The following is a 13,014-nucleotide window of genomic DNA, read 5'->3' on the forward strand; positions in this document are numbered from 1 at the left end:
GTGTTGAGTCAAAGTAGAGAAACACTAAAAAGAAGAAGGAGGGTTACATGTATCATGTTTAAAGAGAAAACATCAAGAAAAAAAAAAAACGGGAAGGAGCCTGGATGGCCAGCTAAGCACAGCACTTTTTCTGAGCTCTATAAAATGAATATAATAGACAGGAATTATACTAATATACATGCTTAAATTTCATAAAATCTTGTTACTAATAATCTAAACTTTAACTTTATAAACTTTGAAGTTTTAATTCCAAACAATTCCTGTCAAATTATTTGAGACTATACTTGAAGGAAAATTACCAGCTCCAAGTCTTCACAATCTGATACTGCACTGAGAAAAGAACTACAGCTGCTGTCTTCCACGCCACAGTCACTATCACTGAAGACAGATAACTTCCAACAAAAGCTGGAGAATTTAGGTGAGGATAGTTCTAAACTGACGTTTTTAGAGACCTTTTTCAACAACATCAAAATAAAATAATGGACATGGAGACAGCCATAACCGACATAGATGGAAGATTAAAGGAGGATGAACTACACACAGACTTTCTTCTGAAACAAAAGACATGGCTAATGAATAAAACTGATGACCTTGAAAATCAGGAGAAAAGATGCAATATTCGAATTTTCGGAGTACCAGAGAAAACAGAAGGTAAGAACATGATTTCATTTTTGAATAATTGGATTCCCAAAAATTTAAACTAGCAAGAAGGGCTTTCATTTGATACAGAAAGAGTTCATTGGGCAATTGGTAAGCCACTGCCCACATCCCCCACAGCAACACAGAGATCTAATGTTGTAAAATTCCTCTCATGTTTATAAGGAACCAGTGTTAAAAACAGCTTGGAGGAAAGACCCATTAAAATGTAATCAACAACCCATCAGATTTGACAATAAGTACTCTGCAAGAATTCTAGAAATGCGGAAGAAATGTTGGCCACTAGTTAAACATCTGTAATAAAATAACATCAGAGCCCAAATATTGTATCCAGCAAAAATCAAAATGCACCTTTCTTCTGGTACAAGCATCTTTAATAACTTGGATGAAGCTATCTCCTTTATAACAAACAGTAACCTAATGACCATCCCTGTCTTCTTTAAAGAAAACATCTGAGAAAAATACATGGACTGATGTCAAAAAAAAGAAATCATTGTTTTAGTTTGTTATTTCGGATACTTTGCAGTCACCCTAATGATAATGGACATCAGCTGGGTATAACAGCCCTGTGCATATCCACAGCTAGTGGGGTTTGGCTTTACTGGCCTGAACTTGTCCATTAAAACAATGAAACAAGTCATGGGCATTCAGAATCGCCAATTAGCTGAAACACCTAGTGTTTATAAGGGTAATTTGCATATATCCCACGTGCCTCTGATTCAAGAGGTTTGAGAGGTCACTCATTGGAAGTTCCAGCTTGGCTGGAGTTTTCATTTAGTTTTTACTGATTGGTTTTTCAGTGTGACCTCCTCACTCATTGTTTTAGTTTATTTGGGATATTTTTCAGTCACCCTAATGATAATGGACATCCGCTGGGTATAACAGCCCTGTGTTTCTTAAGCTTAGTTAAACACTCTCCTTGTGCTGTGCTGATGAGGTTCATGGATTAGAACTAGGCTAACTCCCCATATGGGCCATTTTAAGCTTAGCCAATTACCCCATATCAGAATCAAACCCTGCACCTTGTGTTTCTAAGGTAACCACCTTAACCATTATGCCAACTGTTATAACAAGGCCGAAATATGCAGTTCCACAGCTAGTAGGGTTTGGCTTTATTGGCCTGAAATTGTCCATTAAAGCGATGAAACAAGTCATGGGCATTCAGTATCGCCAATTAGCTGAAACACCTGGTGTTCATAAGGGTCATTTGCATATATCCTACATGCCTCTAATTATTAAATAATGACTACAAAATCTTTATATCTATATTTCTGGACAAAATAAAGGTTCCACTTTCATATTTAGTTCATAATGACTAAACTGGGTTTATTCATAAAAGGCACACTCATGATAATATCAAAAGAATATTAACATTACCAGAATTCTTAAACAAAGAAAATGAAGAAGCCTTGTTGGTGAGTCTAGACATAGAAAAACCATTTGACTCTGTAAACTGGGATTTTTTGTTTGAAACACTAAAAGCATTCTTGTTTCCAATATCTTTCATCTCCATGATAAAGACTATTTATAAAGATAATTTGGCATAAGTCAAATTAGGCCTCTTCACTTCAAAGTACATCCCTATAACCAAAGGCACCAAACAAGGTTGCCCTTTATCCCGAATATTATTTGCCCTTGTTATAGAAACATTAGCGTCATCAATAAGAAATAACCAAGAAATCAAAGGCATTAATATTCATAATCAATACAATTCTAAAATAGTGCTATTTGCGGATGATATTCTGCTTACCTTACCTAAGTCAAATCAAGAATTATTAGAACTAGACATAATAATAAATAACTTTAAAAAATTTCAGGCCTCCACTTTAATAAGCAAAAATCTAAACATATTATTCTTAATGGCAAAGGGAAATCTCAGCTAGTTAACCAAAGCATTATTGGAGAACAAGTTAATACAGTAAACTACTTAGGAATGACCTTATGTGAAAACTTGGAAAAAACAAGAGAAACAAATTATAAAAGCATAATATCTCAGGTAAATACATACATAAGTAGCTGGAACAATATTTTTTTATTCGAGGACAGACTGCAATTGTTAAAAAATAACTCTCCTTCCAAAATTTTATATATTTTTCTGGCTCTAGACATCCACCCTGTGAATAATTACATTAAACTCATAAATAAAACTTTATTAAACTTCCTATGGTACCCAAACAAAAATAGGACTGCTTATATGCATCACGTTAGATCTTGGGTTGGTGGTGGTTTAAGATTCCCTGACTTGAAAACATATATCAAAGCATCATTACTTAAAAGCACATTAAATTGGATTGACTCAAATTACAACTCAAATTGGAAAGATCTCCATATAGCTATAATACAGCATGAAAACTCACTGTCATGTAAAATTCCTTCCAAACATCCCTCCAATGAGTTCTGGATTCGTCTTAGTCACACTGTTCAATATAATGTGACAAAACCCACAAAACTAAACTATCTAAATAACATTATTAACAACTTTCCCTCCAATGAGTTCTGGTTTCTTCTTAGTCACATTGTTCAATATAACGTGACAAAACCCATGAAACTAAATTATCTAAATAACATTATTAACAACTTTAGAAAAATAATATACTCAAATGCAGATATCAAATCCTGGTTTGACCTAATAATCCCCTTTAAAATCACAAAAAACTTCACATTAACATCTTTAATGAATGGAAACCAAAAATTTTAATTGTTGGAAACAATGTATTAAAGACTTGGAAACTTTACAATTTCACCAAGTTATGAAAGACTATAACTTATTATCGCAAGATTGGTTATTATGACAAAGTGTAATTGTTTATTCTCAAGACTAATGCAGAATTATTCAGAACTCTTCATATTTAGATCATCCTCCCTTAATCACTCTCATAGCTGAAATATTATTTAATGATTAACAGTTTGACAATTTAGTATCCAAATTATACACAATTTTGTTAAGTTACAGGTTCATTTTAACAACTAAGCAATGGAATACAATGATTAAAGGCCTACCTCACAGTCTGCCCCAGACAGAAACATTTAAAATTCTATCTTCAGTTAAAATTCACTTATTGGGGTCAATATTGGAGTGAATTTACTTGGAAGTATTTACACAGAACATTTTTAACTCCTAAAAAATTGCTAAATTCAAAAAATCAAATAACATCATTTGCTGGAGATGTCTAACATCATGTAATCCAGACTGGTTCCATATTTTCTATGATTGCGGTAAACTAATTATTTTTTGGAGAGATATTGATGATTTTATTTTAGTTTTATTTTCAGATAACTTTACATTAACTAAAACTTAAATTTTTCTTAATGTTGATGAAACATTTTCTTTAAATAAATCAGATTCATACTTATTAGGGACAATATTAGCAGTAGCCAGGAAATGTATTACAAGGAAATGGACCTCTACCACCTCTCTGAGTCTTGGTGAATTTCTCTCCTTACCAGAAGAAACCATAAACAATGAAGTCAGAACTAAAGAACTTAAAATATATCCAAAGAGTTTTACTAACAATCCATGGACAAAGGTTTCAAACCTAACTGAGACTGATTTTTAACCCTGTTTAATCATTAATTGTTTGCTTCACTGAAAGTTTTTTTCTTAAAATATTTGTACTACTCAAACATTTTTCAAGCCTATGTAAATAATGTAAATCGTTGATTTAGTTTTATTGTTGTTAAAAGTTGTCTGTTCAGTATAATCAATGTATTAGACAGTGCTTATTCTCTTATTTTATCCTTAATAAAACTATTGGGAAATAAAAGTAAAAAAAAAACACAAGTAGAGAGAACAACTGTTGCTAAGACATACTGGTATAAAATGCCCTTTTTAGAAGAGTAAGATACTGAGAACCTAGTGCTTTCTACCTCACAACAAGCTGCCCCTGAGGAAACTCCAGAGCTGGCTGACCTCTGGGTAAGCTGCATAAAACTTAAAAAGGCACAATGGGCAAGTAACAGTTTGATCTGTGCATGGGAAATATAAATGAAGTCCCAGGGGAGATGAAACAATATTCCCACTTTTTACTTTGTGTTATAAAATTATTTACTGCACAAATTATTTAAAGACAGAGGATGTAGCATGTCAACAATCAGTGACCAGACATTTTGCAAACCTAGTTTTGAGGTTAGCATCTAGTTGTGTAGTAGCAGGATGCCTACAAATGCTTAAAATTAAAGTACAGATCCTAGCAAGGTTTTACTAGTAAAGAATAATGAAAGAAATTTGAGAACTTCTGTGCTGGATGCCCTGAATGCCAGAAGAGAGCTCCTTACCCAGGCTTCAAAAATCCTCCCTGTCATAAAACTTCCATTTGACAATACTGATATGAACACTGTTGGGCCGGTGGTAAAATATAGCAATGGTTTTCAATACATTTTGGATATTTTGGACTATGAAACTATGTACCCTGGGGGTATGCCTCTCTGTAAGACTAATGACAGATCTATAGCTAAGAAGTTAGTGTTATTTTCTAGAGTAAAGATATTTAAGGAAATACTTATTCAAGGATCTCCATGTATGTCTAGAATTGTGCACCAGTTGTTTTTACTGCTTTAATGTCAAGCAATAAGAAACTTCAGGGTTAACAGAACATTTGAAGCCAATGCTAAGAAAATGTATTGAGGAAGATAAAAATTGAAACCAGTTTTTAACAACATATCTTCAGTTTGTCATTACAGAAATACAATTTATTTTATTTAACATTTATTTACCAGGAAAGTCTAACTTGGAACGAAGCCAATTTTCAGCGGATGCCCAGGGAGAAACGCTCCAGACACATACCTACAAGGCTCAATAGGGTTTAGTCTTTTTTATGTTGTTATATGACAGGCATCCTCATGGACAGTGATATTGCCAGAGAAACTTAGAAAGAGAAAGCTACATTTAAAATTGCCATAGAACATTATTCCATCTGGTGATGCTTATTGCATGAGAACACATGGAAAGAGGTCAGATTACACAAAAAAGGGAATACAACATAAATGCAAAGTTCAGGAATTTAATGGTAGAGACTGTGTTAATGTTATTCTCCTCAGAAAACATTTTTTTTTTGCTAATTGGCAAATGGTCTATTTAAAATAGTAGGAAAACTAAATTATCTAAATTATAGGGTTAGACAGATATGAGAAGACCAGAGCAAAATAAGCCACACTGATGTCCTGAAAGCATGGAAAGAAGTACTGATCTCTGCAGTTAGTTTAGCAGCAGAGACATGTAAATCTCGTGAAGAAAGAAAACTGACCCCTAAGTCTGCGGTTCATGTAAACAACACACTATAAGCATAGAAACAAGAAATAGTGGAGTTTCTTAAAAAAGAAGTATTTTTGGAATTACATGGAAGAACACACCTGACTAACAGAATACTGAGACTACTCCTAGGTTCATAGGTTCATAGGTTCATACTAGGCTATCTGCCCTGAGGCAATTATAAGCCTAGCCCAATTCTGTATGGCTTATGCCACCCCTTGATTTGAGTATACTGTGCCCTTTTTAAGGTTTAGTTTACTGTGCCTCTGTCTAATAGTGACACGGGAGTAATCCCTGGGACAAACCTACGATCCCCCATCCACCTATCGAGATTCTTCTTGAAGAGATTCAGTGAGGTGCTCTGCCTCACATGAACTGGAATTCTATTCCAGAGCGAAGGGAGCCTCTGGGTTATGAACCTGTCCCTCCAGCAAGTTCTATTTATTTCTGTGCTGAGGTTCAAGTCCCTCGGCGTGTGGCTCTAAAGGATTTAGATTTACTGAGGTGGAGCATGTCCATTAATTCTGGATTTGACATAGCTTTGTATGTCAGGCATAGATCGCCTCAAGTAGGCGGTATGCAACTGAGTAGAGCTGGAGTTTTTAACCGAGCAGCATATGGCATCTGTTTGAGACCCTTGATCCTCTTGGTGAGATACTTTTGGGGTCTTTCTAATTGCTGTAGGTGTCGGGTAAGGTACATCCCAAAAGGGGCATTGTATTCTATGATGGGCCTGATGAGGGATGAATAAAGGGCACAATTACCTCCCTTGATCTAGATGTGAAACCCTTCGTGATGAGGTGGGCTATGTAGAAGGTCTTTCTAACCACTTTGGCAATGTGGTTTTCAAAGGAGAGATTGCTATCAACTTGGGTCCCCAGGTCCCTAATAACTTTCTCTGTACTTAATGGGTTTCCACCTATGTGGTAATTTGTGGGCACATTGTTTTGCCAAAGGGTATGACTATACATTTTTGGCATTTAGCTTTAAACCATGGCGCTGGCACCAGTTATCTGTCTCTGTGAGACCTTTTTGAAGGATGTTTGTGTCAGCTGGAGAGTTGATTATGGCGGCCAGTTTGCAGTCATCTGCGAACTTGGTGAGCCATAGTCCTCCCACGTTGCCTGTACCTCGGAAAAGCATATACCGAACAAGAGTGGTCCCAGGACAGAACCCTGTGGGACACCACTTGTGACCGGTTTTGAGTCTGACATGGCTCCAGCAACTCTCACTCTGTGGGTTCTGTCTTTGAGCCAGTTTGCGACCCATCTTGTGACATAGGGGTTTATATTTAAGCTGGATAGCTTATCTATGATGCCCAGTGGGGTATTGTATCAAATGCCTTTGCAAGGTCCAGATAGGCTGTGTGGACTACCTTCCCTTCATCTATGGCTTTGGTGACTGTTTCGAAGAAGTCAACCAGGTTCAAAAGGCAGGATCTGCCCTTGACAAAGCCGAACTGGGTAGGATCTAGTGTCTGTAGGTCCCCAATGTCTTTGTTTATGAGCTCCATGATGATCCTCTCCATAGCCTTGCAGACTAAGCTAGTCAGACTTATGGGGCGATAGTTTCCAGGGTCCGTAGAGGCTCCACCTTTGTGGAGTGGGACCATTGTTGTTGTACGCCATTCTGTGGGCACATATCCTGTAGTGAGGCTGAGACTGTATAGCTGTTTTATTTGAGGGATTAGTTCCTCTTGAAGTTCATGTAGGGCGCAACCTGGGATGCCATCTGGTCCCATGGAAGCAGTGTTTTTTGCTTTGGAGAGGGCAGCCTTCACCTGAGCATCAGAGATGTTTGGGAGGCAGCCCTCTGCTGGGATAGATACTTGCTCTTTTGGGGGTTTGCACTGAACCTGTCTGCCAGGATATTGGCGATGTCTGTGGGTTCAGTGTATTTTTTGTCGTTTAGAATCAACTCAGAACAAGTCTGGGAGTTGCATCCCAGGTTTCTAACATAACTGAAAAAAGCCTTATGATTGTCTTTGGTGTCCTGTGCAATTTTTCTCTCGAAGCTGGCCTTGGAGGATTTTATGAGGGATCGTAATTTTTGCTAGTACTGATCAGATATGCCTTCCCTATTAGGGATTTTGCTCTATCATGTAGTAGCTTCCTCCTTCTGTTGTACAGTTTATTTATGGCAGGGGTCCACCAGACTGGATGCCTGCCTTTGGATGATTGGGTCTTGGTTTTGTTTGGGATAGCATGATCCATGCATTTCTGGAGATGTCCGTAGAATGCGTTTATATAGGATTCTGCAGTTTGGGCCGTAGTTTCCACTGGCCCTGGGGCCTTGAAGGATTCCACTTCGGTTTTGAGAAGTGAGAAGTTCGCTTTTGAGAAGTTTTTCACTGTGGTTTTCTGGGCTGGGGGTGGGGACGGGATGTGGACATCCAGTGAAATTAATTTATGGTCTGATCTTACCAATGAGGGGTATACTTCTGGTGTGGTGTGGAAACCTTACAGAATACTATAATCACAGAAAAAGGCCATACAAGAGGAAGTACATAAATACTTATGTTGTAATAACAGAGCCAAAAAGTGAGTGGAACAATCCCACACTGTTAGTCCCAAAGCCTGAAGGAACAATAATATTTTGCAATGATCTTAGGAAGCTGAACAACATTTTGAAATTTGGCAGCTACCCAATGCATAGGTTGATGAACTCATTGAATGATGGGGGAAGGCAAGACTCTACAGCACATTAGACCTAACACAGTGATAATCACAGATTCCTCTAACAGATGAAGCCAAAGAAAAGACAGTTTTCAGCACCAGAGGGATTAATGTGGCATACTGTCCTTTCTTTCAGGTTACATGATGCCACTGCAACCTTTCAGAGCGTTAGAAAAACAGTCCTAAAACTACATACCTAGTATTATGTTGATTACATAGACAATGCAATAGTACACTCAGATGATTGTATCCCCATCTGGCTAAGGCACAGGCTCCACATTAACTGTCAATGCCTCCAAGTTAGGCATGACAAACATACAATATTTAGGCTATGTTGTTGGTAGGGGGATTGTTAGCCCCAGAAATGAAAAAAAAAAATGGAAGTTGTGAAAAACTGACCTATTCTTGGCACCAAGAGTCAAGTATGGATGTTTATGGTGTTAGCTGGGTACTACTGAAAATTTGTGCCCCATCTTCCACCAATACCTTAACTTCTTACAGTTTTGAGAAAACGAAAGATGCTTCTTAAGTGAAGCTGATACTAAAAGCATAGATTGGTTTTAATAAACTAAGAGAATTCTACACTCACAAAGTGTCTTCTTAGTCTCTCTAAATTTCAACAGGCCTTTTACAGTATAAAACAGGGCATCAGAAAGAGGCTCACGGGTAATGTTATTTCAGACCTTATACACATACATATATATATTATATATATATATATATACACACACACACATATATCTTTTTAAAAGCATGCATACAGCTAACAAAATCCTGGAAGGAAGGTATTATACAATTTGTCATTCACGTTTCTTTATAATATTTTTCTCTGGCACCCTTCTGACTACCAGCCATTATCTCCTTGTGATCCACTGTCTATATGTTCCTCGTGGGATGAGAGCTGTTTCTGGCCCAGTCATTCTGTGTTTGGTGACAGCCAATCAGAGTCATCTTGCTATCAGCCATTATGAATTATTATTATTATGCAGTCTTAAAATTACTTCCCTGTTGGTGATATGAACTTGCATATGACCACAGAGAGCCCACCTACGCCACCAATGTGGAAGTGCACCCGATCTGTGACATGCCCCTAAAATGCCTAGAGTTACCATGTTGTGCAGGCACAGCCACAACTCTATCTCAGCAGCTGGTTCTTAAGGAGACTTCGCTGAAGCACCAGGTCATCACAGGTGGAAGAGCCATGACAACCCTCCCTCCCAGGCAAGCACACCAACATAAGCTGCAGATCTCTCACCTACCCCACCTGGCTCTTTCAGCCTCCCAAACAGTTAATCTATCTCAGTTCATATAGGCTGCAGTAAGGGCTCACGGTGAGTCACATAGCTGAATTCATTCACATTTTTTGCATTATAGACATCTGTGGGTTCCCTGTCATAGCAGTCTTTGCCATGGATAGACTGTCAAATAAAATTATATCAGACACTGCCTTAAAGACTTTATATTTGTTTCTGGAACAACTGAGCATTAACCTTTTACAAAGGAGCCGATTCATACAAAACAAAAATCCTCATCATGTGCTTAATACTTGTGATTGAAATCTTTAAGGTGGAGGGGTTGCCATAATGATTAAGGTCTTTACCTTACAGATGCAAGGTACAGGGTTTGATTCTGATCTCTGGGTGTTGGCCAGGCTTATAATAGTATGCAGAATGATAGACCAGTAGTATTTACTTATGAACCTATGATTTCATCAGCCTGTAAGAATGGTGTTTATGGTAAAATGCTTCAGCTTCTGTCAGATATGCAAATTTGTTGCTTTCTAGAGCCTAACTGCAGCAGAAGCAAATGTCAAGATTATACAGCTACCAACAAACAACGACAGTATACTTAATGTTTTATTTAACAGGTACATAACTGCATGGGTTTAGCCAGGTATTTCAGAGATGGGTACATTCTTCACGATGCTAAAACAAATGCAAGTGTATAAGCTCGTGCACACACACACACACACACACACACACACACACACACACACACACAAAATGTGGCATATGGCGTCTAAATAAGCAGTTAAGAAATTACATATTTATGAATATTCTCATCACACAACTTCAAAATTGGCTAATTTGTATATTTTTATTTCATTTAATGTTACCTAACCTATACTGCGGTGGTGCTGCGGTAGCGTTGTCGCCTCACAGTTAGACGTTGCCCGTTCGATTCTCAGTTACAGCGTCTTCTGTGTGATGACATGCATGAGCGGCGTTCGCCGTTGAAGGTTGTGCGTTAGGCCCGGCAAGCCAGCACATAAAACTCTACTGCCAATCATTAGCGGACCGGAGTTCCGCTGTGGCGACCCCTAACCGGGAAAAGCCGAAAGACACAAACAATTTAATGTTACCTAACCTGTTTGATGATCTTGTTTGTTTGTCTTTCAGCTTTTCCCAGTTAGGGGTCACCACAGCGGAACTCTGGTCCGCTAATGATTGGCAGTAGATTTCACGAACGCAGAGGTGCCACCTCGATGTTCAACCTTCAACGAAGGGCACGCCTATTTACGCTTGTCTTTTGAATGCCCACCCAACCGTGGGGAGGATATGCAGACTCCACACAGAAGGCACTCCCGCACTCCAGCCGGAAATCAAACGGGAGAACCTCTTGCTGTGAGGCAACAATGCTACCGCTGCACCACCATGGATGTCTAAGCTATATAAAATTGTGCTGTGTTAAGTAACTCAGAAAAAAAATCAAACCTTTTACTAGTGATTATATCTTCTAATTATGCACATAACAAAAACATACTGTAGCATGCACATATTGGAAAGTAAGGGAAGCATTACAACTCTGAAACATACTGTAGCACATACAGCATTTGAAAGTAAGGAAAGCATTACAACTCTGAAATTAATTTATATAATGCAGCTTACACTGTGTATGAAAGACTAGTCTCATGTGTATTAAGAAATAAAAAGTTTATTTTTCATTGCTCTAACCAAAAAAAAAACATTTTTTTTTCAGTAGTAGTAGTATGTATGTTAATGTTTAGAAGCAACAGCTGTTTTGTGATCTTGTAGTCATAACTTCTAAGCAGGAAATGTGCTGAGCAATATTATTACTGATACAGAACCTTCATTCTTTGTGTATCTAAATATATGGACTTTGTATGACAGACATGATTTTAGATTATGATACATGTAAATGATAAATACATTTAGTACTGTTAACTACTGATTTGGTTAAAAAGTGTTGAACTGATTTTATTTTGGAGATTATCTGGCAGTATTATGGTCCATTTTAATGTAAAATACAACTTTGTCTAAATAATTTGTTAAGGAGAAAAAATCCTCCACCCACTACATTTAGAATTTGATGCATATGCTTTGGGAGCATAGACTTACTTTCTTGCATCAGCTATACGTAGAGCACTTTTACACGCATCATGTATACGTAAACAGCTCTTTTTAAGATTTAACACAAACTGCCTTAACTATAAAACCTCTTCCTGTTTCACCCCTCTCCACTGCAATTAATAGTCACACAATAACATCTTTCATTAAGTAGCTGGGACATTTACTAAATTGAAGTATACAAGAAGACAAGTTATATATTAATTTTATATTACAAATAAAAAATAACGTTCGAAATCTAGTAAAGGAGCTTATATTCCACTAGTCTGACTGTGTGTATATTCATCATTACCGCACACAAAAAACACTTGGGGTCAGACTCAATAAAGCCTACACTAAGTGCACACAATATGTATTCAAGACCATCCCTACCACATTTTTGTGCTTTCTAGTCACTTCATAAAGATTACACTAAGTGTACATGTAGCCTACACTTTGTGGTAACCTTTATGAATCCCTATTAATATTTAAAGTTGCAAGAAAATCAGAAGTAAAACTAAAATTAGGAGGGAAAAGGTGTGTTTATGCCTGTGTTGTCTGTTCACTCAGAAGGGTGTATACTTAGTGTAGGTGTTATTGAATCCCAGGGGTGGTATCTTGTCTTAAACGCATGTGATACATGTGAGTTAAAGCCAAAACTGTACCGTATGAACATGACAGCTCATCAGGGTGTAATGGGTCAAATTAACTTATCAGTGAGAGAGAAAGCACCATAATAAAACACACATTTTATTCATATATTGGTATTTTAATGGACCCAAACCTTAGATACCTTAAAAATTAATAAAAAGAAAAATCACATTTTTTAACCCAGTAAGCGCACTGGTCCCTTTTCAAGGGTAACCTGGAAGCAATACTTGGGTAAGTGAATTGTTCAGAGCTACTCAGCAGGCAAAGGGAGACTAGGAGAATCAAACTCAAGGCTGGTCCAAGATCTAAGATGAACAGCATAGAATTAAACCTCTGTACTAAACTGCCAGATCATGTTTTCACATAAACATCGCATACATTGCAAAGAAAATTGGCAAAGGATTTTCCAGAAGGGTAAGCCAGCAACATGCCAAGC

Source organism: Protopterus annectens, chromosome 17.part0 (genome assembly GCF_019279795.1).
Source record: "Protopterus annectens isolate FY-2018-M chromosome 17.part0, PAN1.0, whole genome shotgun sequence".
In the NCBI taxonomy this organism is placed as follows: domain Eukaryota; kingdom Metazoa; phylum Chordata; order Ceratodontiformes; family Protopteridae; genus Protopterus; species Protopterus annectens.